This window comes from Mustela putorius, unplaced genomic scaffold (genome assembly GCF_011764305.1).
Source record: "Mustela putorius furo isolate JIRA1106 unplaced genomic scaffold, ASM1176430v1.1 tig00003867_pilon_pilon_pilon, whole genome shotgun sequence".
NCBI lineage: Eukaryota > Metazoa > Chordata > Mammalia > Carnivora > Mustelidae > Mustela > Mustela putorius.
In genome coordinates, this window is record NW_025422019.1 from 11068236 (window position 1) to 11093060 (window position 24825).

The following is a 24825-nucleotide window of genomic DNA, read 5'->3' on the forward strand; positions in this document are numbered from 1 at the left end:
GATTTGTATCATATGGCTTAAATATAGTGAGTGCTATCATAGGACTTATTTAGATACAATTTAGTTATTCTTTAATTTTCTAAACCTTTAACAATATAACTTTTAAATAAGGAGTTGGCTTAAAATAAACAATGACGTCTTAAATTTAATATGAGTAGTTAGTAAATGATAGTTAAGCAAAAGGTAGATTGTTAGACAGAAAGAAATTTAAATAAAACATGCCAGAGTAAATAGAGAAACCAAATAGATAGAACAGATAATGAGCTTTGAAAATATTTGACCGTAGAAGTTTGACTAAGAAAAATGTGGCGATTAGAATGCAGAACAGAATAAAAGTGTAATTTGATCTGACAATGAAGAAATGATATAATAATACAAATTGGGAGAAGAAGGGCAAAAGAAATGTCTTGGAGTTATTTCAGGCCAAAGTCCAATAAAATAAGAAACTCTAGTGTACAAAGACATAAAGGGCTATGTTTTGCTTTCATCTTTGATATTTCATTTTCTGTGGTAAAGAGGGTAGGTTTCATCAACCAGTTATGGAGAGAAGTGTAGATTTGTCAGCTTTTTCTGGTAAACCCATTCAGTTTTGTTTTATATATTTGAAATGATAATTTAAATATTTAAATGACACTTCTTTATACATTTGATCTAATTAAAGACATTTGTTTTATACTTTGTAATTGCAAACGCTTTAAAAAACTTTCCCTTTTCTGCTTAAAATGGCTTGTTTATTTTATAGTGCTGGTAGTTGTTTGGAAACACTTAGACTGAGGGAAAAAAAGACTTACTGGGGCACACAAATCTGTAGTTGAGTTAAAATCCACAAAATATGAATATTATTTAAATTCATGAAAAACAAAACTAATTTGAATAAATATTGAAACCATAAATGATAAGCCTGTTTAGTAAGTATCTTCATTAAGTTATGTTCAATTCTTTTTATAAAATGTTTTTAATTCTTAAAAGCAAACAATAATAGTGCTCCTTGGTATTTACTCAAATGAATTGAAAACATACATCCACACAAATACCTGTACACAGATGCTGATAGCACTTTTATTCATAACTGCCCAGACTGGGAAAAAACCAACATGTCCCTAGTAGCTGAATGGATAAATGAATGTGATACATCCAGAATATGGAATATTATACAGCACTAAAAAGCAATGGGCTATCAAGCCATGAAAGGGCATGAAGGAATCTTAAATGCATGTTACTTAGTGAAAGAAACCAATCTGACAAAGCTACATACTGTATGATTCCAATGACATGACATTCTGCAAAAGGCAAAACTATGTCAACACTATAAAGATCATTGGTTTCCTGGGGTTAAGGAGGGGGGAGGGATGAACAGGTAGAGCACAGAAAATTTTTATCAAACTATTCTGTATGATACTATGATCGTGGATGCATGTTATTATACACTTACCAAAACCCATAGACCTGAGCCAAAACCACAAGTCAAATGCTTAACTTACTGTGCCACACAGGTACCCATATTCTCTTTTAGAACTCCAAATAGGTAAATATTTGACCTCCTCTTTTCGTTTTCTACATCTCTCAACACATCTTGGAGACTTTTTTCATCCACCTGCCTGAGCTGCAATCTGGGTCATTTCATTTATTAAGCAAATATTTATTGACCAACTATCATATGCCAGGAAGTGCTTATGGTGTGGGAATAGAACAGTGAATGTGATAGACGTAGATACTGACTTTATGTATTTATGTTCTAGTTGTCTATTTTCCCATAGAAAATGGGAAATCAATCACAGTGTGTGATTGATTGCATAGCATTTGAGTTTGTGTGAAGTGCCGTGCAAAACAGTAAAGCATAGTAAAGGGAGGTGGAGTTTTAGAAGCTCGCAACTTTATCTAGGTTAGACATGGAAAGCCCATTAAAGCAACATTTGGATAGAGCCCTGAATGATTAAAGAACGGGAGGAGAATGGTTGGAATAGACAGAGAGGCAAGTCCTTGTCCATGCAGGAATATGCACATCATGTCTGAGGACCTACAAGGAGAGTAGATTGGAGTGGGCAGAAAGAGAGTGTAAGAACTTGCATTAGGGAGGTGATCAGAAATAAGTCTTAACTTTGAAAGGATATTGACCTTGGTAGGATCTGGACTAAGGTTTGGCATGATCTCAATTACAATTTAAATTTGATCTCATATACAATTCATTTGCTGCATGGAGAAAAGCAAGTAGAGCCACTAGGAGACCACAGAATGCAATGCCAACCAGAGCAACTAAATCCAACTTTCTTTTTATCGGAAAAACAAGGAAAAATTTGAATTGCTGCTTACTAAGATAAGGAACACTGTGGGACAGGCAGGCGAGGGGGAGATGAATAAGTTCATTTAAATGTTGTAAATCTATTAGACATCGAAGTGGAAATGTTGAGGAAAACAGAAGGATATATGAATTGGGAGTTCACTGGGGAGGTCTGACCTGGGGGTATAAGATTACAAGTTTTAGTATAAGCTTCTGTTTGGCAGTGGAGCTAGATGAAACCACTCAGAGAATAAAGTGTAAATAGCAAAATAGCTCAAGGACTGAGCCTCAATTGACTTTAATATTTAAAGTTTGGAAGATGAGGGAACACATGAGAAATTGAAAGTCATGGCTACTAAAATTAGGGGGAAAAGTCAAGCGAGTATGTTCTAGAATCCAAATTAAGAAAATATTTCAGGAAGAGAAAGCACTCATCTGTGGCAAAGGCTTCTGATAGCTCAAGTAAGATGAACAATAGAAATGATACTTGGTTGTCTCGGGCACCTGGGGCACTTAGTCAGTTGGGCATCTGACTCTTTCTTGGTTTTGCCTCAGGTCATGATCCTAGGGTCCTGAGACTGGACCTTTGTGGGGCTCATGCTGGGCATTGTCTCTCTCCCTCTGCCCTTATTGCTCCTGCCTCTTGGGGTTCATGCATGTGCACTCTCTCTCAAATAAGGAAAGAAAAAAATAAAAAAGAAATGATCCTTGGTTGTCTTTCTTTGTCTGTTCTTTTGTTTTGTTTTGTCTTTTTAATGTGCTGTCACAATAACCTGGGCAGGAGCTCTGTAGGTGGAGGGGTGGGGATGAAGTCTTGTTGGCACCTGATCTCTCAGTTCCCAGTTCACACTTCACTGATTCTCAGTGGGTGTTCTCTGTACCCAGGCAACTATGTGATACAGATCACCAGGGAACTCATTAGAAATGCACATTTCTGGGCCCCAGCCCAGAGCTGGTGAGTTAGAAACTGACAGTAGAAAACTCACAGCCAAGTATGTTTTCACAAGTTCTCCAGGTGGTTCTCATGCACAATGGTGTTTTAGAACCACTATTCTCAATGATAGATATCAGCAAATTCTCTCAGAAAAGCTTGACATCAGTGCCCTTCATGCTTCCTGTTCTGGCTTTCAGCTTTTTCTTTTAGAATAGACTATTATATCTTACCTAGATTTTCAACATGATTTGTAGCAGAAGTGTTTTCAGGATGCAGTGTGTGTGTGTGAGTGAGAGGGAGAGAGAAAAAGAGAGGGAGAGAGAAATATATAAATATATATATCATATTACCTATTCTTAAGTTTTTTATTTTGAATTAATTTTAGACTTCTAGAAAAGATGCAAATTAATCCAGAAAATTCTTGTATACCTGTTACCCAGCTTCTCCCAATGTTAACCCTTATACAGCAATAGTCCAATGATCAAAATCAAGAAACTAACTTTTGTGCAACACTGCTCACTCAACTACATTCTGAACTCAGATTTCACCACTTCTCCACAAACGACCTCTCAGTTCTCAGATCCAATCCAGGACCCCACACTGCATTTATTTGTGGGTCTCTTTGGCCCCCTCAAATCCAAGAGACTTCCTCAGTCTTTCTTTACCTTTCAAACCTTGGCACTTTTGAAAAATGCTGCTCAGTTACTCTGTAGAATGTCTCTCACTTTGGGTTGATCTGATCTTTTCCCATGATTAGAATGAAGTTATGCATTTTTGGGCAAGAACACACAGATGTAACATTGTATGCCATTCTCTGTGCATTTGAATTATAGTACCTTCCAAAGCTGTATTTTGGGTGTGACTTATTTCCTGATATCTGTCCCTGGAGTTTAATTTTTTACTACATAAATCCTCTCTAAGATGGATCTTCTATCCAACATCTATTTTAATATTGTTAACATAAAGTAGTTTCTAGCAGATCTGAAGAAAACACAAAACAAAGTCTAGAGACTTTGACATTTAGGCATAAAAGAGTTCCAGTAAATTAAGAATGGTCCTTCAGGAATCTCACTATCCTCCTCCATGCAAGTGGTGGGAGAGGTCAGTGCTAATTCTGCTAGAAAAAGTGTTTCACCCTATTTTGAGCATTAAGGCAGATATTGATTTCTCTTACACTATCTTAGTACGGTCTTTGTGGAGTAGACATTTTCCATCATCAGACTCAAAGGCAGAAGCGTGTTCTTGAGACAAGGCAAAGGAAGTTCATGGATGCTTTAACAGGATTTATGAAGTCTACATGAGGCTTAAGCAAATAGAATTTCTCCACAAAATTCAGCCTACCTCACTAATTGATGACTCTGGTTTTGTAAGAAACACATCAAATTAATATTTTTAACTTGCTTGGCCTCTCTTTTGTGCAATTTTCTTTTAGGAACCCCTCACGGGGAATTGAGATGGGTGGGGCTAAATAGACTTTGAAGACTTGGACTTGGGTTCCATGCCAGATATTACCCAGTTCTTGACAGAATAGAATTTTTTTATAAGATTTATTTATTAATTTTTTTGACACACAGAGAGATCAAAAACGGATAAAGAGGCAGGGGGAAGCAGGCTCCCTGCTGAGCAGAGAGCCTGACCTGGGGCTTGATCCCAGCACCCTGAGACCAGGGCCTGAGCTGAAGGCAGAGGTCCAACCCACTGAGCCACCCAGGCACCCCCACAGAGCAGAGTTTGAAGAGAGAAACTATATCCTTATTATTGCTAAGGCTATGACTTGCCTTTAAATCAACCAGCCTTTCAATATGACTGTTCAGTGCTGCCAGGGAGAGCTGGATGGAAACATTGCACTCTGCTTCATAGCCATCAGTACTCACCCGACTCTGGTTTAGAGGGGAATTGTAGGATAAATATGCACGTGTTCTAGGGAGAAGACTATTAATCCAGTTTAAAATTTGCTCAGTTGGAGATGCTATGATACAGAAGAGATTTTATATATAAAACTAAGCATAAAGTTTGAAGAAGGACATAGATTTTTGTGGAAAAATTTTGTTAAACAAGCAGAATTTAGTAGGATATAAACTTGATTTTTTTTAAAAAAAATAATTGCCTATAATCATGCTTTGTCAAATCTGAAATAATATATGGTAGATACTATAGATTTTTGGTAATTTATAGGTATTAAAATGTTTAGGTTAGAAAATGTTATATATCCACTTCATGAAATATTATACAAACAAAAAAGAATGAGAATATGTTTTATATTAGGAAATTAAAGGACTTGCACAATTAATCACAGGAATTTGGTAAAACCTGTTACCCATAGGAGATGGAAAAGATGAGATGGGATAGTATGTTGTCATTGTTCAGATCATTGCAACATATAAATGGATTATTGTTTTAAATCAAAAATAAATAAAATTTTAAAAATGGCTTAATACTTAACCATAAAAAAGAACGAGATCTTGCCATTTGTGACAACACGGATGGACCCAGAGGGTATTATGTGAAATGGAGTCTCTGCGACAGAGAAAGACAACATATGACTTCACTCACCTGTGGAACCTAAAAGACAAAAGAAATGAAAACAAACAAAAAAAGTGGAAACAGACCCATAAATAAACAGTTGCCAGGGGGAAGGGTTAGAGAGGGGGCAAGATGGGTGAAGGAGAGTGGGAGACAGAGGTATCCAGTTAGGAAATGAACAAGTCATGGGAATACAACATACAGCATAGGGAGTATAGTCCATGGTATTGTAATAGCATTGTATGGTGACAGATAGTAGTTCGCCTTGAGGTGAGGATAACATATAGACTTGTCAAATCATTATGTTGTATACCTGAAACTAAGGTAACATTGTGTGTCAACTACATTCAAATAAAAAATAATAATAAAATAAAATAAACTAATAGGGCTTCACATTATAAAATCAAAGTCCAGTCCAGTGTAACTTCAATTCCAGTCTCTTCTCCTTTCCCCCTGCAGTGGCATTCCAGATGCCTTGTAGGCTGGGAGATCTCACTGGGAATGGGGACATGAACTGTTCACTCATGATTCTTCCCACTCTACCCTTTGGAATGAGGGAATTATGGTCTGTTTTCACCTTCCCTTCGTTTTCACTTCTCATCTCTCTTCTTTGAAGTTCAGAATCTGGAAGAAGAAAGAAGAAATGGAAGAATGTGACTTTCAAAATCAGCTGTCAGGTCCTTTACCTTAGAGGTTACTGTGTCTCTGGCTAAACCCAACTGGCCAGAGATGCCGGTTTTGTATCCAAATTCTACTCTCTGGAGGGGCATATGTATCCTCTCTCCATTGTCTGACATGGGAGATTCTGGTTTGACATTCATAACCCTGCTCTACTCCTGAAGAATGCCTCACCACCTTTGGATGATGAAATCCTCCTGCCTTTCTTCTCGGATAAGATCCTTGCAATCCAGCTCAAGCTGTACTCTTTCATGCACACTCTCCTTGGCATAGTGCACACTCACACATCTCTGCTAGACCGAAGTGTCACATCTCATCTCTGTCCTGACAGCATTTTTTCTGTTTCTGCTTCTGCTTATATACGTTTAAAAGGCAAGTCAGCAAGTCTGCTGCATAGACAAACATCAAATCATGGAATAAGATATCAGTCACCCACCCTGAGGACAGCTCCAATCTCTACAAATGAAATTTCCTGGAGCTTCCCCATCTACCTTGTTTTCAAAGAAGAATCCTTTCCTTTCCTTCCCAGAGAGGGCAGGGCAAAGCTCCAGGAGCTACACAGAGCCAGTAACTCAGAACTGCTGTCCTCCTATTCTTTTTCTGGTCCTCCTAGTCTTCAAATACAGAATGGGATGGAAGATGGGCTGTGACTGAGATGGAATAGCAAATTTTGTTGTTGTTGCTGTTTGTTTGTTTTTGTTCTTTGTTTTGTTTTGTTTTGTTTTTAAGAGATGGGGAGGAGAGGAGTAAAGGGAGAGGGAGAGAATCTTAAGCAGGCTCCATGCCCAGCACAGAGCCCAAGGCAGGGCTCTATAGCACAACCCTGAGATCATGACCTCAGCTGAAATCAAGATTTGGACACTTAACCAACTGAACCACACAGGCTCCCCCAGAAATTGTTTAGTGACCTTTCCAAATATCCTAAAGATGGTGTCTCTCACTGGTTGGTTGGGTTTCTTTCTGGAATAATGACTGCTCATGCCTCTGTGCTCTCCATTGGTTTCTAGTCACCTATTGTGGAGCAATAGGAAATATTTCAGTTAATACCTCAGTAAGATTGAGCCAAAAAGTGTATATGTGTTTACCTTGCCTTTCAGGACAAATACTAGTGCTGTTGTGCACAAGAGGAGATGCTATAAGTGCCCACTGTATAAGGATGAGAGGTAAAAAGAGGGACAAGTAAATAAAAGCATGAAATAGCAGGTCAGTGTATGGCTAGCCCATTAAAAAAAAATAAAGCAAAAACATTTTCTTCAAAAGGGTCACTTGACATTAAATAGGTAGAAGTACAAAAAACATCTTATGGTCAATTACAAGTTAAGTAACAGAGCATATGATGGAGAGAAGGAAAGGAGACCTAAGTTAATGTTGACTTGCTCTAGGGCTCTATTGCTTGTCTACTAACTACTCCCAAAATCTAGTTACTGCAATCACATTGCACAAGGAAGTCTCCCAAATTCTGAGTGTTTTTCCTAATATGTTGGAAATACAGAGTAAAACACAATATAGCATGCTAGGGAAAAGGATTCAAGTGCTGAATTTGAAGCCAATTTAAGTGTTTCTAATATCACAATCTAATGCCTGCAAAATGTGCTAAATTTGCACAAATAGTTCACCTGGTTTCATAGGCTTTTTTGTTTTGTTTTGTTATAAAACAAAGTAATCTACCATTTCATCATTCCTAATTCATCTCCTACCAGATCACTGTGAAGTCTCACCTGATGGGACCCATGTCACAATGACATTTGCAGCTGTTGGGCTGCCAGCCTGTCATGCAGTGGGAATTCATCCATCCCACGACAGTAGAACCACCAGAGTAAAGAGGAGACAGTGACCACTCAGGCAGGTACCTCTTACATACGCATTTTTTTAGAAAATGGTAACTTTTCAAAAGCCAGTGCTAGGGGCGCCTGGGCGCCTGGGTGGCTCAGTGGGTTAAGCCGCTGCCTTCGGTTCGGGTCATGATCTCGGGGTCCTGCAATCGAGCCCCACATTGGGCTCTCTGCTTAGCAGGGAGCCTGCTTCCTCCTCTCTCTCTGCCTGCCTCTCTGCCTACTTGTGATCTCTCTCTGTCAAATAAATAAATAAAATCTTAAAAAAAAAAAAAAAAGCCAGTGCTAAGGAGTTGCCAACCCATGAATTCACTAGCTGAAGATGGAATTAGTTAACCATGTTAGAGTGGCTTCTGCCTTTGACATTGCAAGTAAGTTGACAAGTTGAAGTGAATTTTTTTCATTTTTTATTTCTTTTCAGCATAACAGTATTCATTGTTTTTACACCACACCCAGTGCTCCATGCAATCCGTGCCCTCTCTAATACCCACCACCTGGTTCCCCCAACCTCCCACCCCCTACCCCTTCAATACCCTCAGGTTGTTATTCAGAGTCCATAGTCTCTCATGGTTCACCTCCCCTTCCAATTTCCCCCAACTCCCTTCTCCTCTCCATCACCCCTTATCTTCCATGCTATTTGTTATGCTCCACAAATAAGTGAAATCATATGATAATTGACTCTCTCTGCTTGACTTATTTCACTCAGCATAATCTCTTCCAGTCCCATCCATGTTGCTACAAAAGTTGGGTGTTCATCCTTTCTGATGGAGACATAATATTCCATAGCGTATATGGACCACATCTTCCTTTTCCATTTGTCCATTGAAGGGCATCTTGGTTCTTTCCACAGTTTGGCGACTGTGGCCATTGCTGCTGTAAACACTGGGGTACAGATGGCCCTTCTTTTCACTACATCTGTATCTTTGGGGTAAATACCCAGTAGAACAATTGCAGGGTTATAGGGAAGCTCTACTTTTAATTTCTTGAGGAATCTCCACACTGTTTTCCAAAGTGGCTGCACCAACTTGCATTCCTACCAACAGTGTAAGAGGGCTCCCCTTTCTCCATATCCTCTCCAACACATGTTTCCTGTCTTGCTAATTTTGGCCATTCTAACTGGTGTAAGGTGGTATCTCAATGTAGTTTTAATTTGAATCTCCCTGATGGCTAGTGATGATGAACATTTTTTCATGTGTCTGATAGCCATTTGTATGTCTTCATTGGAGAAGTGTCTGTTTATATCTTCTGCCTATTTTTTTATGTGATTGCCTGTTTTGTGTGTGTTGAGTTTGAGGAGTACTTTATAGATCCTGGATATCAACCTTTTGTCTGTACTGTCATTTGCAAATATCTTCTCCCATTCCGTGGGTTGCCTCTTTGTTTTGTTAACTGTTTCCTTTGCTGTGCAGAAGTTTTTGATCTTGATGAAGTCCCAAAAGTTCATTTTGCTTTTGTTTCCTTTGCCTTTGGAGACATATCTTGAAAGAAGTTGCTGTGGCTGATATCGAAGACGTTACTGCCTATGTTCTCCTCTAGGATTCTGATGGATTCCTATCTCACATTGAGGTCTTTTATCCATTTTGAGTTTATCTTTGTGTACAGTGTAAGAGAATCATCGAGTTTCATTCTTCTACATATAGCTGTCCAGTTTTCCCAGCACCATTTATTGAAGAGACTGTCTTTTTTCCACTGTATATTTTCTCCTGTTTTGTCAAAGACTATTTGACCATAGAGTCGAGGGTCCATATCTGGGCTCTCTACTCTGTTCCACTGGTCTATGTGTCTGTTTTTATGCTAGTACCATGCTGTCTTGGTGATCACAGCTTTGTAGTAAAGCTTGAAATCAGGTAACGTGATGCCCCCAGTTTTATTTTTGTTTTTCAACATTTCCTTAGTGATTCGGGGTCTCTTCTGATTCCATACAAATGTTAGGATTATATGTTCCAGCTCTTTGAAAAATACCAGTGGAATTTTGATTGGAATGGCATTAAAAGTATAGATTGCTCTAGGCAGTATAGACATTTTGACCATGTTTATTCTTCCGATCCAAGAGCATGGAATGGTCTTCCATCTTTTTGTGTCTTCTTCAGTTTCTTTCATGAGTGTTCTGTAGTTCCTCGAGTATAGTTCCTTTACCTCTTTGGTTAAGTTTATTCCCAGGTATCTTATGGTTCTTGGTGCTAGAGTAAATGGAATCTATTCTGTCATTTCCCTTTCTGTATTTTCATTGTTAGTGTATAAGAAAGCCACTGATTTCTGTACATTGACTTTGTATCCTGCCACGTTGCTGAATTGCTGTATGAGTTCTAGTATTTGAGGGGTGGAGTCTTTAGGGTTTTTCATATAAATAATCATGTCATCTGCGAAGGGAGAGAGCTTGACTTCTTCATTGTCAATTTGGATACCTTTTATTGCTCTTTGTTGTCTGATTTCTGTTGCTAGGACTTCTAATACTGTGTTGAACAAGAGTGGTGAGAGTGGGCATCCTTGTCGTGTTCCTGATCTCAACGGGAAGGCTGTGAGCTTTTTCCCATTGAGGATGATATTTGCTGTGGGTCTTTCATAGATAGATTTGATGAAGTTCAGGAATGTGCCCTCTATCCCTATACTTTGAAGCGTTTTAATCAGGAACGGATGCTGAATTTTGTCAAATGCTTTTTCTGCATCAATTGAGAGGACCATGTGGTTCTTCTCTCTTCTCTTATTGATTTGTTCTATCACATTGATTGATTTGTGAATGTTGAACCATCCTTGTAGCCCAGGGATGAATCCCACCTGGTCATGGTGGATAATCGTTTTAATGTGCTGTTGGGTCCTGTTTGCTAGGATCTTGTTGAGAATCTTAGCATCCAATTTCATCAGTGTTATTGGTCTGAAATTCTCCTTTTTGGTGGGGTCTTTGCCTGGTTTGGGGATCAGGGTAATGCTGGCTTCATAAAAAGAGTCTGGAAGTTTTCCTTCTGCTTCAATTTTTTGAAACAGCTTCAGGAGAATAGGTGTTATTTCTCCTTTGAAAATTTGGTAGAATTCCTCAGGGAATACGTCAGGTCCTTGGCTCTTGTTTTTTGGGAGGTTTTTGATCACTGCTTCAATCTTGTTACCAGATATCGGTCTATTCAGGTTGTCAATTTCTTCTTGGTTCAATTTTGGGAGTATATAGTTTTCTAGGAATGCATCCATTTCATCTAGGTTGCTTAGCTTATTGGCATATAACTGTTGATGATAACTTCTGATGATTGTTTCTACTTCCTTGGTGTTAGTTGTGATCTCTCCCTTTTCATTCATAATTTTATTAATTAGGGCTTTCTCTCTTTTCTTTTGGATTAGTGTGGCCAGTGGTTTATCGATATTATTGATTCTTTCAAAAAACCAGCTTCTAGTTTCATGAATATGTTCTAGAGTAGTAGTAACGGTTCCTTGCGAGAAAGGGCCAATGCCTTTGTTTGGTTAAAGATTCCCATTACTTTTATCTTGAAGCCTTCATGGTTTCTCTGATTTCCATTATTGTCTCTTCCAATAATTTTCAGTGTATGTGCCCACTATTTACATTTTGTTGAATTAAAGAAAATAAAAACAAAATTTTATTGTGATTTTTAAAGTCTTTATTTACCTAACTAACTTTGGTTGAGTGCTGAATGCAGAGTACTGAGAGGAATTTAAGACAATCCTTCTATTTGATAGCTTCAAAGGAAGGAGAGGATAGGAGAGGGAACCAGACAGTGATTCTGAGTGGAATGTACCATGAGAGTGTCATGGGTATACTGCTATGTGAGTGAGGAGGAAGGATGCCAACCTGAGACTGGGCTCTTAGGAAGTATGTTCTACATGGAGATCTTAGAGCCTTACTTCTCAGAGATTTACTTCTACCTCTCATTTTGTCCCCAATTTTGGCCCCCAAATTTTATACAATATCCTTGTTTTTTTTTTTTTTTTTTTTTGTTTTAAGAGAAAGAGAGAGACAGAGAATGTGCATGTGGGGAGGGGACAGACAGAGGGAGAGAGAGAATCTCAAGTGAACTCCACGCTCAGTGTGAAGTCCCCAACTGAGGCTTGATCTCATGACCCTGAGATCATGACCAGAGCCGAAATCAAGAGTTGGTAGCTTAACTGACTCAGCTACCCAGGTTCCCCTCCTTGAGCATTTGGAACAATGTCTGGCACTCCCTGAAAACTTCCTTTATAAATATACAAATAAATGAGGGTTTTCCCCCCCTAGATACATAGTTGCCTAAGTGCCAGAAACTTAAATGAAATTATTCCTTATAAATCTGAAACTAAAACTTAGTTTAACCTCTTATTAGGAACAATATAAACTGTTCTGGCAATTCCTTTAATGTTACCTTTCAGTGCCTGATCTGACTTGTAAACAAAAAGCCCACATAGGTTGTGATTGACCAGCAAACTTCTTTAACAACCATCTGCCCTGCAACGCATTTCCTATTCCATCTGCTATGAAATGAGCATGATATATACACAGAGCGTTCCTACAGTTTTCCTGGATAACCAGCTTAGAAAGAAAGTCTGTAAGCACAGCAGACATGATGAATTAATGTCAGAAAGCGGCAGGATACAACTCCAGAATAAAAAAAAAATACTAATAATCACATTACACACGGAAGTGCTGTCAGAAATAAGACAAAGAGATGAAGCCCCTAGTTCCCTGTTTGAATAAAAATACCAGGAAAGTTACATTTAATTTTAATGCCTGCAGTTTAGTTGCATTTAGGTTGTGCTATTAAATAATTGTCCTCTTTCTCCTCTAGACAGGGAGCTAGTGATAGCACTTAAATCAATTCCAAAGGAGGATTGGAAGAGGAAAGAGAACTCATTTTTATTGAAGATCTACTAGGATCCAGGCAGTTTATGCTAATATTTTTCAGTTTTATTTTGCCCTTCTGCCTTCCTTCACTCCACTCTCTCCTTTCCAAACCTTCTCATTCTTCCTGTAGTTGGGGCTGCCCATTGGCTCCTGATATCTTCTCCCCCTTTTTACTTCAGTAATAGAACAGTTATGTTAGCTGAACAGAGAGCTGCCCCAAATGAAGACTGCTAGGTTCTGGCCCATGGTAGGATGTAGAAACGGGCGGGAACTGGGATATATCTTTTAAAGGTGGGATGCCATGAATACTTCCTGATTCCTTTTCTTCTTCTTAGGGACCGATGTGAGGATGATGGCCAGAATTGAAACAACTAAGGACTTGGAAGCAGAAGCTGCACTTTTAGGTTAGTAAAACAAGGAGGTGGAAGAAGGCAGGATCTTATAATAAATCAATTCTGTCTCCCATGCTTGGATTTCTATGAAAAAAGAAACATCTAGCTTGAAACACTTCTGCTTTGAGTTTTGGTCTCCAACGGCAAGCCCAACATTAATACACTTCATCATTTCATTCATATAGTGTTGTGTGATTCATTAATTTGTTAAACACAGTTGCTCACAGGTGAGACAAGGCATGGACACACAAGGAGCATAGTTGAAGATCGGTATGCACGGATTTCTATTCCTTCTACATGTCTATTAGCCATGTGATCTTGAGAAATCATTTCATCCTCGGATTCTAAATTTATATGCTTAAATCATGAGAAGTGTAGAGTGCTTCTCAACCGGGGCAATTTTCCCCCTCAGAGGACTTTTAGCAATTTTTGACAAAATTTGTGATTGCTACCATTGAGAGGTGGGGTGCTACTGGCATCTAGTGGGTAGAGGCCAGGGAATCTGGGGAGCAGCCTATATGACACAGTACTGCCACACTACAAATGATTAGTTCATTCAAAATGCCAATGGTGTTAGAAGTTGAAAAATCCTGGTTAGACAAAATTTCTTAAACTCAGTAATTCTCCTTTCTTAACCTCAGTAATTTCTATAAGATTGGAAGTATTCATTCCTCAAGAGAATTATTGTTATGCTCCTTGTGGTGACTTTGGCAGTAAGAAAAACCCTTAGATAATGGAACAAAAACAGGGAAATTCATTTCCCTTGATGAGGACCATTGTCACAGTTGGTTGAATCCACAGGGTTTATTCTCTCTTTCTGCTCTTCTCTGCTCTCCTCAACATGGTGGCCATGTGTCCACACTGGATCTTTTTAGGATTATAAAATGGCAGCCATTGTTCTGGATGTCACATTTGAAGAAGAAAATATATAGCAGAGGAGACTGATTTTTTTTTCTTTCTGTGTCTATTTTTATTGGTAAGAAAAGAAATCTTTCAAGATAATGCCGAGACATTTCCTAAGAACTCATTAGCTAAAATAAGGTCTGTGTTATCTTGTTTGTGAGTGACCCACAACCTTTCACACAGAGGAGATCTGGTCTGAAGACGAAGCCAAACTGCTGAGGATGATAGAGGGAAAAGATGGAAAAAATCTGGGTCTTGGATAAAATCATTTCATTGCTGAGCTACCTAACCTTAGAAATATCATGCCCCATCTCTGCCTTCAGCTCGGGTCATGATCCCATGGTTTTGGGATCGAGCCCCGCATTGGGCTCTCTGCTCAGTGTAGAGCCTGCTTCCCCCTCTCTCTCTGCCTGCCTCTCTGCCTACTTGTGATCTCTATCTGTCAAATGAATAAATAGAATCTTAAAAAAAAAAAAAGAAATATTATGCCCCAGAACTTTTTGTTGTGTGAAATAAATTTCCCTTCCCAAGTACTACTGGACCTCAATCACTGGCAAAAGGAATGAGACCACTGTTCTCTTGAGAATGTATTTACTGATAGGACTGGTGTGAGGGTTCCTCTCTTTTCCAGGACACAGCTACATGGAAAAGGGGGAGTGTTTTAATGGAATCCAGGTTCTGTTAAAAATTACAAAGGGGGAAGGATGGTTGTTAAAAAGGAATCCAGCAGTGGCTGTTATTAATATTTACCATATGATAAACACTGTATGGGAGCTGTTTTTTTTAAAAATTTAATTTAATTTAAACTTTTTTTTCCAGTGTTCCAAAATTCATTGTTGATGCACCACACCCAGTGCTCCATGCTAGGGTTTAAAGGTAAATATGGCAGAATCCTTGTGCTCACAGAGTTCCCAGCATCCTGGGAAGGAACATGAATAAGCAATGAATTGTACCAGTTGATTCGGTGAGCTGTGGCCTCTAAGAGTGCCAGACAAAGCTTACTTTGGTAGCAAGCATAAGGAACAGTTGCATAAAAGCAAGTCAGAAGTACAACTGAACTTAGGACTTGAAAATAGACAATAATTGTATTTTTGTTGTTGTGATTCGTGTGAAGTAACACGAAAATTAATGGGGACAATTTTGAAAAGAAATAAATTAAAAAGGCAGTGAGTGCATCCTCAGATTCTAGGGTATAAATTACAATGGCCTAAAAAACATGGAAGAAGAAAACTTATAAGAAGTGCCTCTTCGTACACTGAAAAGACTCATTTGCCTCTTTGCTATCCACCCTGTACTTTTGTAATCTTTCACACTATATATGGGCCCAATTTATATAAATATAATACACATAGTTTGTTTTAGAATATACAAAAAATGTATGAAATTCCCAAGCATGCCATAATAAGCCACAGTGATTTTTCCATTTCCTAGACTAGTCAGGTATTGTGATGCTAGTATGTAATTTCACACATTTTGTCTACTATATTCTAATTTGTTTGCTAATTCTATCATATGTTTAGATTCTGCTTCACCAGCTAGGCTGAAAGATTTTGAGGTCAAGCACTGGAAGATAGTGGTGATCTGTGTTCCACCCATAATAGCAGGAAATATGGCAGGAATCGAAGGCAATCAGAAGAAATGGAATCAAGTAGAAAAATATCTTCCAGTGGCTGTGATAATGCTGCTAATGAATCAGACTTTTGTCACTGAACTCTTGTCTATCTTCAGTATATAGCACATTTTAGCAGAATTAAAACTAGTGCTCTAGTTTTGAGCTCTTAATTTTATTAATAATGAATATGGTAACTAAAGGAACAAAGTGAGATGCTCCAAATCCCTTAGCTAATTGGATTGGGAGTGGAGACAAGATCCCACAATGCAAATATCTAGCTCTAGATCAACTAAGATGCCCCACGTGAGGACAAGCAAAGCTGAAGGTAGGATTTAGAACTGTTAATAGGACTGTTTCTGTCTTTCTACTTATTTCCTTGTGAGTGGTGAGAGATTACCTTTTTGGTCAAGATTTGTGACTCGGAAGTCTGTCATATACTGTTTTATTCAGTATTTATATTAAGCATCACTGATCTAGAAATGGAATATCTCCAACAGAGTTGAAAGGACTCTTCTGCTAAATATCTCTCCAGTGTCTTGGTTAGCAGTGAAATTTCAGAACATTCAATTTGGCCAAGTTAGAAGTTCTTAGCTGTTGTCTTTTCTTTCCTTTCTTTTTTTCCCCTCAGTTTTGCAGAGGGAGGCTTGAGATCTATTTTAACATAATTATTTTTGACAGGCCAACTGTACCAAACAGGATGAAATTATAACCTTTTCAGTTAATTGTTGTGATTATCTACTTAGCATAATGTACTTGCCTGTCACATTAAGGAGATGCCTGCTGTGGGGGCTGCAGCTGGTAGTTAGGTATGAGGGGTAAGTCTTAAGGCTTCATTAAAACACACACACACACACACACACACACACAACAAAGCAAAGCTGATATGCCTTTGGGGATACACTAGAAGAGGATCAACACCTGGGTAACTGGTCAACAAATTAAAGTTTTCTGCAGATGAATGAATGATTAGACTGTCTCCCAGTCTGACTTCTTTCTATCTTAAAAACCAGAAGCACAAGAGTGAATGAGGGATTTGGTGGCCCATGAAGGACCATTTTCGAAGGGAACACCATAGGGAGGCAGCTGCCTAGGTAGGTCAGGATTGGAGGTGAGGAGAGATGGAGAAGTTCCTGAGGAAATGCGATGGAGCCTAATGAAAAAGGAAGTAACGTCAGTAACATCTTCCTGATGGTGGGAGAGAAGTGGTCTTTAGGTTCATGGGGGTAAGAGCGCAAAGGAAAAAAGGAGCTGTGGAAAAGAAGAGGACAAGCAGAGAAAGCAGATTTGGAGAAAAAACCCTTTGGGACATTGTTCCCATCACATCAATTTCATCCGAGCACTCCTTTGTCTTTTATTTTGGTCCAGATACATTACTGGGATGAAGGACAATCAGGACATTCATTATTAATTTTTTTTCATGAAGGGATAATGTCCACATTACAATTTCAATTTCTATTAGCTAAGGACAAGGAGAATCAGGACTCATGATTATATATAGGTCCAGGACCAGGAAATCTCATGTCTAAGGACTCTCTTGGTGTTTGCTGTGGGAACCAGAGCCTTCTTTTTATGGGTCCACCCTTGAAACTATAACCTTATTCTAATTGGCTTCAATATTATTCATAACTCGAAGATAATTAAAGTGTGTTCAAGACTTTAGAGAGGGCACCAAAAGTCAAATCCTTACTTAGGGATGGATCCCTCATATATTGCTTCTATGGTGTCTGACCTCAGAAAATATCAGTATAATATATTTTGGGCTTTGTAGCTTAATAACCTGGTCTAGTTTCCTTGAAAGAGTTGGTAAGTTTTGCCTTTCTCTCTTCTAAAATACAGATAATACAGATGTGGGATTCAGGTAGCTCTCCTTCATTTGGTACAGAGCAGAAGGGGAAGTTAAAGTAATTTACAAATGTCTAATATTTCCCATTTGAAGAAATTTCCTAAACTCCATATTGAAAAAAGTGGGTTTATTTTATATGAAACATGGTGGGTACTTTTGTACCTTTGCAGAGAAATGTGATTAATCCATTCATTAATAGTTATTTGTTGTTTTCTTGTATATGCCGGGAATTATGCCCTGATTGTATCCATTTGTTAGGCTCCTGTTCACATAACAAGAAATCGGGCTGAGGGTGTGGACTTTATGTATCTAGTATATATGTTCATTTAACTCAAGAATTCATTTGGGAGAATTAATGGTAATAAAGTTCAATGGGACAATGATCTGAAGTTAGTCCTGAAAAACTGCTTTAAAAAAAAAAAAAAGTCTACTTGGTTATAAGAGGCACTGGAAGGGAAAGGGAGATGTGGTTGGAGGCAGAGCAGTCCTGGCATTTGAGAATGTGAGCTATGGAGCTTGATAGGCTGGGTTTCTATCCATGCTCTGCCATATGCTCCCTGGGTGACCTTGGGCAAATTGTTTAACTCTTTATACCTCAGGTTCCTCGTTGTTGCGATTAGGGCAATCATAATGCTTATCCAAGGGATTGCTTGAGTTCAGTGATACAGCATAAATAAACTGCCTAGAAAATCATGTGGTCTGTATTAAAGGCTCAGTAATTTTTAAATTACTGATCACAGTAGTCTCATTTTGTATTTTCCAAGACTCTATTTTGCCCTTGAAAAAAAAAAATTAGACATTTCCTTCTCTTTGGTGAGGGCCAGGGCTCAAGATCAGGAAAGAACTGGATAAAATAGTTAATAGTAATTTTGACATCAGGAGAAGTGAATAATAACACGACTCTCTGACTTTGTCATCCTAATGTTCTTTGAAGACTGCTCTTGTGTTGGATGGTGTTCATTTTTCCTCAGCTCCATACTTGTCTAAGTTACTGTTCTCTAACAATGGAGCAAGAAGGCTGCTTAGTACATTTATGTCAGATTTCTGCCAACAGGAAGTACCAACAGGAAATTGGCCGGTAGGACAAGGAGAAAAGAAGGTGCCTCTGGTCAGTGATGGCAATAGGAATGGTGGCAGCATTGGCATTTTAGCATGAAACACTGGCACTCTAGTTGAGGCAGGGCTTGATCAGATTTTCAACACTGAAATGAATTGCATGAGAAGGTAAGACACATTCCCTGGAAATCCTGCTGTGTGGAAGTCACTGATTATAACATCTACCATGTCATTCTGAAGCAGTTGGTTATAAAGAATAATATGTTGCTTTTGACACCCCTTAGAAGACAACACCTTGGGAGATTGGACTGTTTCCTTACTGGGTATGATAGATGCTTTTTTTTTTTTTTTAAGTTCTATGTATTCATTTGAGAGAGAGAGAGCATGAGGGCAGAGGTTGTAGAGAGAGGGAGACAAAAAGACTGCCCACTGAGCAGGGAGCTGGACATGAGGCTAGATCCCAGGACCCTGAGATTATGACCTGACCTGAACATTTAACCCACTTAGTCACCCAGATGACCCAGATTTTTGCTTTGGACCTATGATGAATATATCATGCTGTTTTCCTCACAGCAAGAATACTGAGGTCTAAAAATCAAGAGTGGGAACAAGAATGACTCATTCACTAATGCGCTTAATAAGACTCACAAATATTTGCTTCCCATCCCCACAGTTTTGGAACTTTACTGATTTAGGGATTTTTGTCCCCAGGAGGGAAATTTCTAAGGGTCGCAATACTATGTTCAATAAAATCCAAGTTGAGACTACTACCTGGTTATTTTGAGCTCCTCATGCTATAGAGCCTAGAGGCAAATAATGGGATTACTGTACAGGCGGGGGTTTATTTATTCTGTTATCCAGTGGAAATAAAATAGTTGCTATTAGAGGCAGGGAAAACTAAGAAACCCAAGGGATTCTCTGGGGTGCTTCTTAGTACTTCCATGCACAGTAAGTAAACATTAATGAAAGATTACAGAAATCCAATAAAAGCAGAGCCCATAAATAACCAGAATATTCAAAAATAAATATTTAGGTCAAACACCAGACAAAGAACACGAAACAAGTTGGAATATTGGCAAAGAGAATATGACATAAGTCATCAATTAAAGGAAATTATAAATATCAACTATGTTCTCATAGATAGTTACAGAAACGAGGTCTGTAGTGACTACTCATGTTTTCCTATATGCATATTTTATATATTTTTCATTTTTTCCTCTCCCCCTTTGCTACTATATTATGCAGGAAGCATTTCCATTTGTTCTTTAGGTAACAGTATATCTACTGGGCTTATAAGTAACTTAGAAATAGAATTAATAGTATCCACTCACTTATTTGACCTCATGTATGGTCTTTTTGGGGAAACAAGTATACTTATGGGGGTTAACTGCTTTTTGCTGTGCAGAAAACTGATGTCATTAAGGTTGTTGTTAAGAAGTGCAATTATGGGAGGCATGGTGGGTATGGAAACGAATCGCCAGGAATGGACTGTGCCAAATGGTATCTGTATTCTCTCAGCTCCGTATGAACACTTTTATAATTTTCCCTTGCCTACCAGGGCTGGAAGACTATAAAACATGTCTCTCCAAACCCCCTTGCCAGCTGGCTTCCTGTCATGTTCAGCCAATGGGACGTACTGGAGTGAGATTACAAGGCAGGAGAGCGGGAGAGCCATCTTTTCCTACTTCCTGGCAGTGCTTTCTAACGTGGCAGTGGTACCACTGGCAGAAACAGTGGAGATGCTAGCATTGGTTACTGGCAGGTGTGTGCCTTGGTTCAGGACGAGTCAGCTCAGATCTGACCACGGCCTTTCCAGGGGGCAGTGGTCATGTGTTCTGGGTGGTGACATACCTTTGTTTCTTTAGCCCTGAGGGAGGTAGTAGCCACCTTCAGTTACAAATTTGGTGATAAATCTACCTTCCTTTGTTGCTCTTCTGACTCTTTCATCTCCATTAAGCCAAAGTCTTACATTAAACTCAATTTTTAAAAGTACCTAGAATTTTCCTTATTGTTGTGGACTAATAGAGTCTCACCAAGATGGCGTTTTCCGTTGCCCACCATTCCTTTATCCTCTGTTTGAATTGACTAAGACGATTGCAGAACAAGCTCAAAGTGATAGAATGGAGGGCTGGCGGGGGAGAGAGGGCACAGATTCAGTACCACCCACTTCAGGTTTTCGTGGCTTTCTAGTAAGTTCTGGGCCTTCTGCCACTGCTTACTACTTCTGCAACCTGCTACCCAGGACCAAGCACCATCCACTTGGGAGCTGGACCACTAATTCAAAGCACTCATAAGCAGTCCTATGGTGTTTCTGAAGTCATCTTTAAAATTCTTTCTATATCTTTGGTTTAGGAGATGGAATTATTGGACTTCCCTCTTCTAGAAGCTTTCCGACATTGGTTTTTCAGAGATAGGATTGGTAGATAAAATATAGAATTTCTAGTAAATTTGAATTTCAGAACCATATTGCACAGAACATGCTTATAACCCCCAAATATTATTGTTTATATTAAACTTAAATTTAATTGAGGCATACATGCATATTTCTAAACTTATATGCATATGCATGCATATATGTGTATCTTTATTTATATATAATTTTCTTTTGGTAAATCTGACAATCCTACTCTAAGAATTTCAGTAGAGTTTCTTTAATAAGAGCTCCTCATGGTATAACAGAACTGTATGATATGAGGCTTTATGCTGTATGGGCCTAAAAACACTTTGAATGTGTTTACTCTTCAGCAGAGAGTTAAAGATAATAGACTTCTCAAATCCAGTGTTTTCTTTCTAGGTTCCTACAGTCCAACAGTAAGGGGATGGTACCCAACATTCAAGCCAATAGTTCTCAAGGTCCCTAGCTAGTAACATCAGCACCACCAGGGAGTTTGTTAGAAATACAAATACTCAAGCCACACTCAGACCAGCTGAGTCAGAAACTCTGGGGCTGGAGCCCAGCAATTCATTTTGACACACCTTCCAGGAAATTCTAATGCAAGCTGGAGTCTGGGAATCATGGACCAGCCTAGTCAAACACAGAGTACCTGCAGTGCTATCTCCTAGTCCTCTCCCCATGATGGAAGTTTTCACCTATGACGATATTATTTCTCACTCTTTAAACATAGAATATTTCTATATAGAACTACTAATTTATTTCTCAATGCATTATCAGTCTCAGAGTATCCTTCCAATTTCTTATCTCCGACTTTGGAATCTCAACTAAAACCCTTTTTCTTTCCCAGAACAATGATTTATATTCTGACATAACTTTGCTTATAGCCCACAATTTCTTCAGCTACACATTTCCTTCAGAGATGGATTAAAAAGGCCTAGGCTGATAGTGAGTTAAAAAGAGCCTCATGTGTTAATGCTAGTTCTGAGTATCATAAATTCACACCTGAAAGCATTGAAATTCATTAGCCAGAGGGTCTCTATAATGGTAAAATTTAAGACACTGTGGAAGGTAAGTTAAATAAATTATCTTGGCTAGGAAAGATTTAACAGTGGCCTGCAAATCACATTGAAACAAGTAACTGTTTATTATGTCTATGCATAAATTGTGCTTTTGGTCTGTTGCCTCAGGGAAATCTGGGACATAAAATTCTTGTGGTATATCCATTTGGGTTGATTTGGAGATTCTGATAGAGACACTGTTTGAATTCTCAGAGAAGAAGTCTCATTTCCCAATAGGTAAACAATTCTTGAAACAAAATCATTATAAATTACAGTGTGGCTTATTTACCATCAATAGACACCCCCTTAATTAGGTGTTGACTGGATCAATTGCAAGACAGCACTGGGTCAGGTCAACGTTTGAAAAAGAATGATGACAGGTTGCCTGGCAAGAGGCCAGTTCTAATGAATAAAATTGAAGTGATTTCTTTCTTACTGCAGAGGCAGGATTCATGCTTCTGGAAGAGAGGCTTTACCTGAACCAGGAGTGTTGGGCAGAGCATATGCTGTAGAATTGGTCACAAAAGATGAGGACAACTAACCAACCTCATTACTGATAAAAATATTCTTATTAAAATGAGATAGCATTTTCAATCTATATGATTGACAATTTTTTTAAGTGACTAAGGATTTGGGACTATCAGGGATGTGATGAGGTCTAAGTTCTCTGATTCCTCTTATAGGAATGTTGATTAACACAAATTTTATGAAGGTTAATTTGATTATATACAGCAGGAGTCTTTCAAATAATTCCTTTCAAATAACCCAGTAATTCAACCTATTGTTCTTTATCTTAAATAAATAACTAGAGACGGGTAAATATTTATGTCCAACAAGTTTTCTTGGAGATTTTTAAAATAGCAAAAACTTGGAAATAGCTAGCTTGATGTCTAATGATAAGATAATTACTAAATAAATAATATGCTTATGAGGCAGAATAATTATATGGCTATTACATCAGTTTTATATAAAATTCTTATGATATAATGTGTCAAGGAAAGCAGGATAGAATATTTGACATATAAATACCTCAGTTTAGTGTATATACACACATATATTTTTCCAATAAAATGGAGGAGAACAAAACATGTCAAAATGCTTATAACTGTTTTATCTAAATGATAGGGCATTGAGCATCTGCAGCTCATTTCCTAAACATGTATCACATCTGTATTTTCTAAAATTCATAAAATAATAATTTATTATGTTTAAAATAAAAAATAAAATTATAGTATTTTATTTAAAAATGTTATTGACATTTCCCCAAGAATTCCATGATTAGGTCCAATAATTTATTTATTCATTATTTTACAAAACAAATGTTTACTGAGTGCTTAGTGTGTGTTAAGAACAATAATACCTATGGAAGCATACTTATTCACACATAATCTCAGGTAGTGATAAGTATTATGAGAAGCAAATTTGGAGCTTACGAAAGAAAAGAATAGGGAAAATGATAGAGTAGGGATATGTGTGTGTGTTTAGGGAAGGCCTTTATTAGGACACTTGAAGGAAATGGAGAGGCTGGTCATATAGTTAGGAAGGGAAGAACATTCCACGCAGAAAGAAGAGCAGGTATCAAAGTCCTTGGGTTGAGAGTGTGTTTGGCATGTTCAAGGTAAACAGTGATATGTGACTGGGAAGAATTGAGCAAGGGAAATTGTAGGGGAAAAAAGCGGAAAATGAAGCTGAAGCCAGAGTATATAGGAGGTTTTAGGCCATGAAAAAATTGGATTCTCTTCTGAGTGAGGATGAGAACCGATCTAAAAATTCTGAGCAGAGAAGTAACATGATTTGACCTGTTTCAAAAGCATTACTCTACCGATAGTGTGAATGGATATGCCATAGAGGGGACCAAGGGAGAAGAGAGAAGACCAAATAGGAGGCTTTCAATATAATTCACGTGAAGGACAGTGATGATTTTAACTAGGATGGGAGTGGTGGAGCAAGTGAGAAATGGTCAGGTTTTGGATGTTGTTGAAAACACAGTCAATTAGAGTTTTTGGTGAAATAGATAGAAGGCACGTGTGCCCACATGCACAAAAAATGAAATCAGGATCACAAGATTTTGGTCTGAACAACTTGAAGAATATAGTTACTTTATGGAGATAGAGAATATGGTGGGAGGAACCAGACTGATGGCTGGGAGGGATGGGCAGAGGGTCAAGAATTCTCTTTTATAGATGTTTAATTTTAGGTACCAGTTAGACATCTCAGTGGGGATATAGTAGAAGACAACTGAATGCAAACATCTGAAATGTATTGACAGAACATGACTGGAGACATATATTTGGTCATTGCAGTTCTACAAAGAGTTCAAAGGGATGATCTAAACTAAGATGTTGAGTGCAGATTGAGAACGTGTCTGAAGGCTGACACTTAAAGCTTCCTAATGTTAGAAGTTAGGCAGGTAAACAGGAATAGTCAAAGGACATTAAGCATCTGCAGCCCATTTGAAACAGTTATCTGGGGTAGAGATTCCTGGATTTTAATGTATATGTT

General features: G+C 38.3%; 1 long non-coding RNA gene across 2 annotated transcripts in view; it reads left to right on the forward strand.

The window, feature by feature from the left end:
• The window catches only part of LOC101683288, a 35972-nt gene that overhangs the window by 4296 nt on the left and 6851 nt on the right, over positions 1-24825 (forward strand). Inside the window, exons 2-3 of one of the 2 annotated variants that reach the window (XR_006602435.1) lie at positions 8114-8259; positions 13400-13468. This is a non-coding gene — a long non-coding RNA (uncharacterized LOC101683288). The remainder of the gene's footprint in view (positions 1-8113; positions 8260-13399; positions 13469-24825) is intronic. The other variant, XR_199983.3, reaches the window with a different exon arrangement.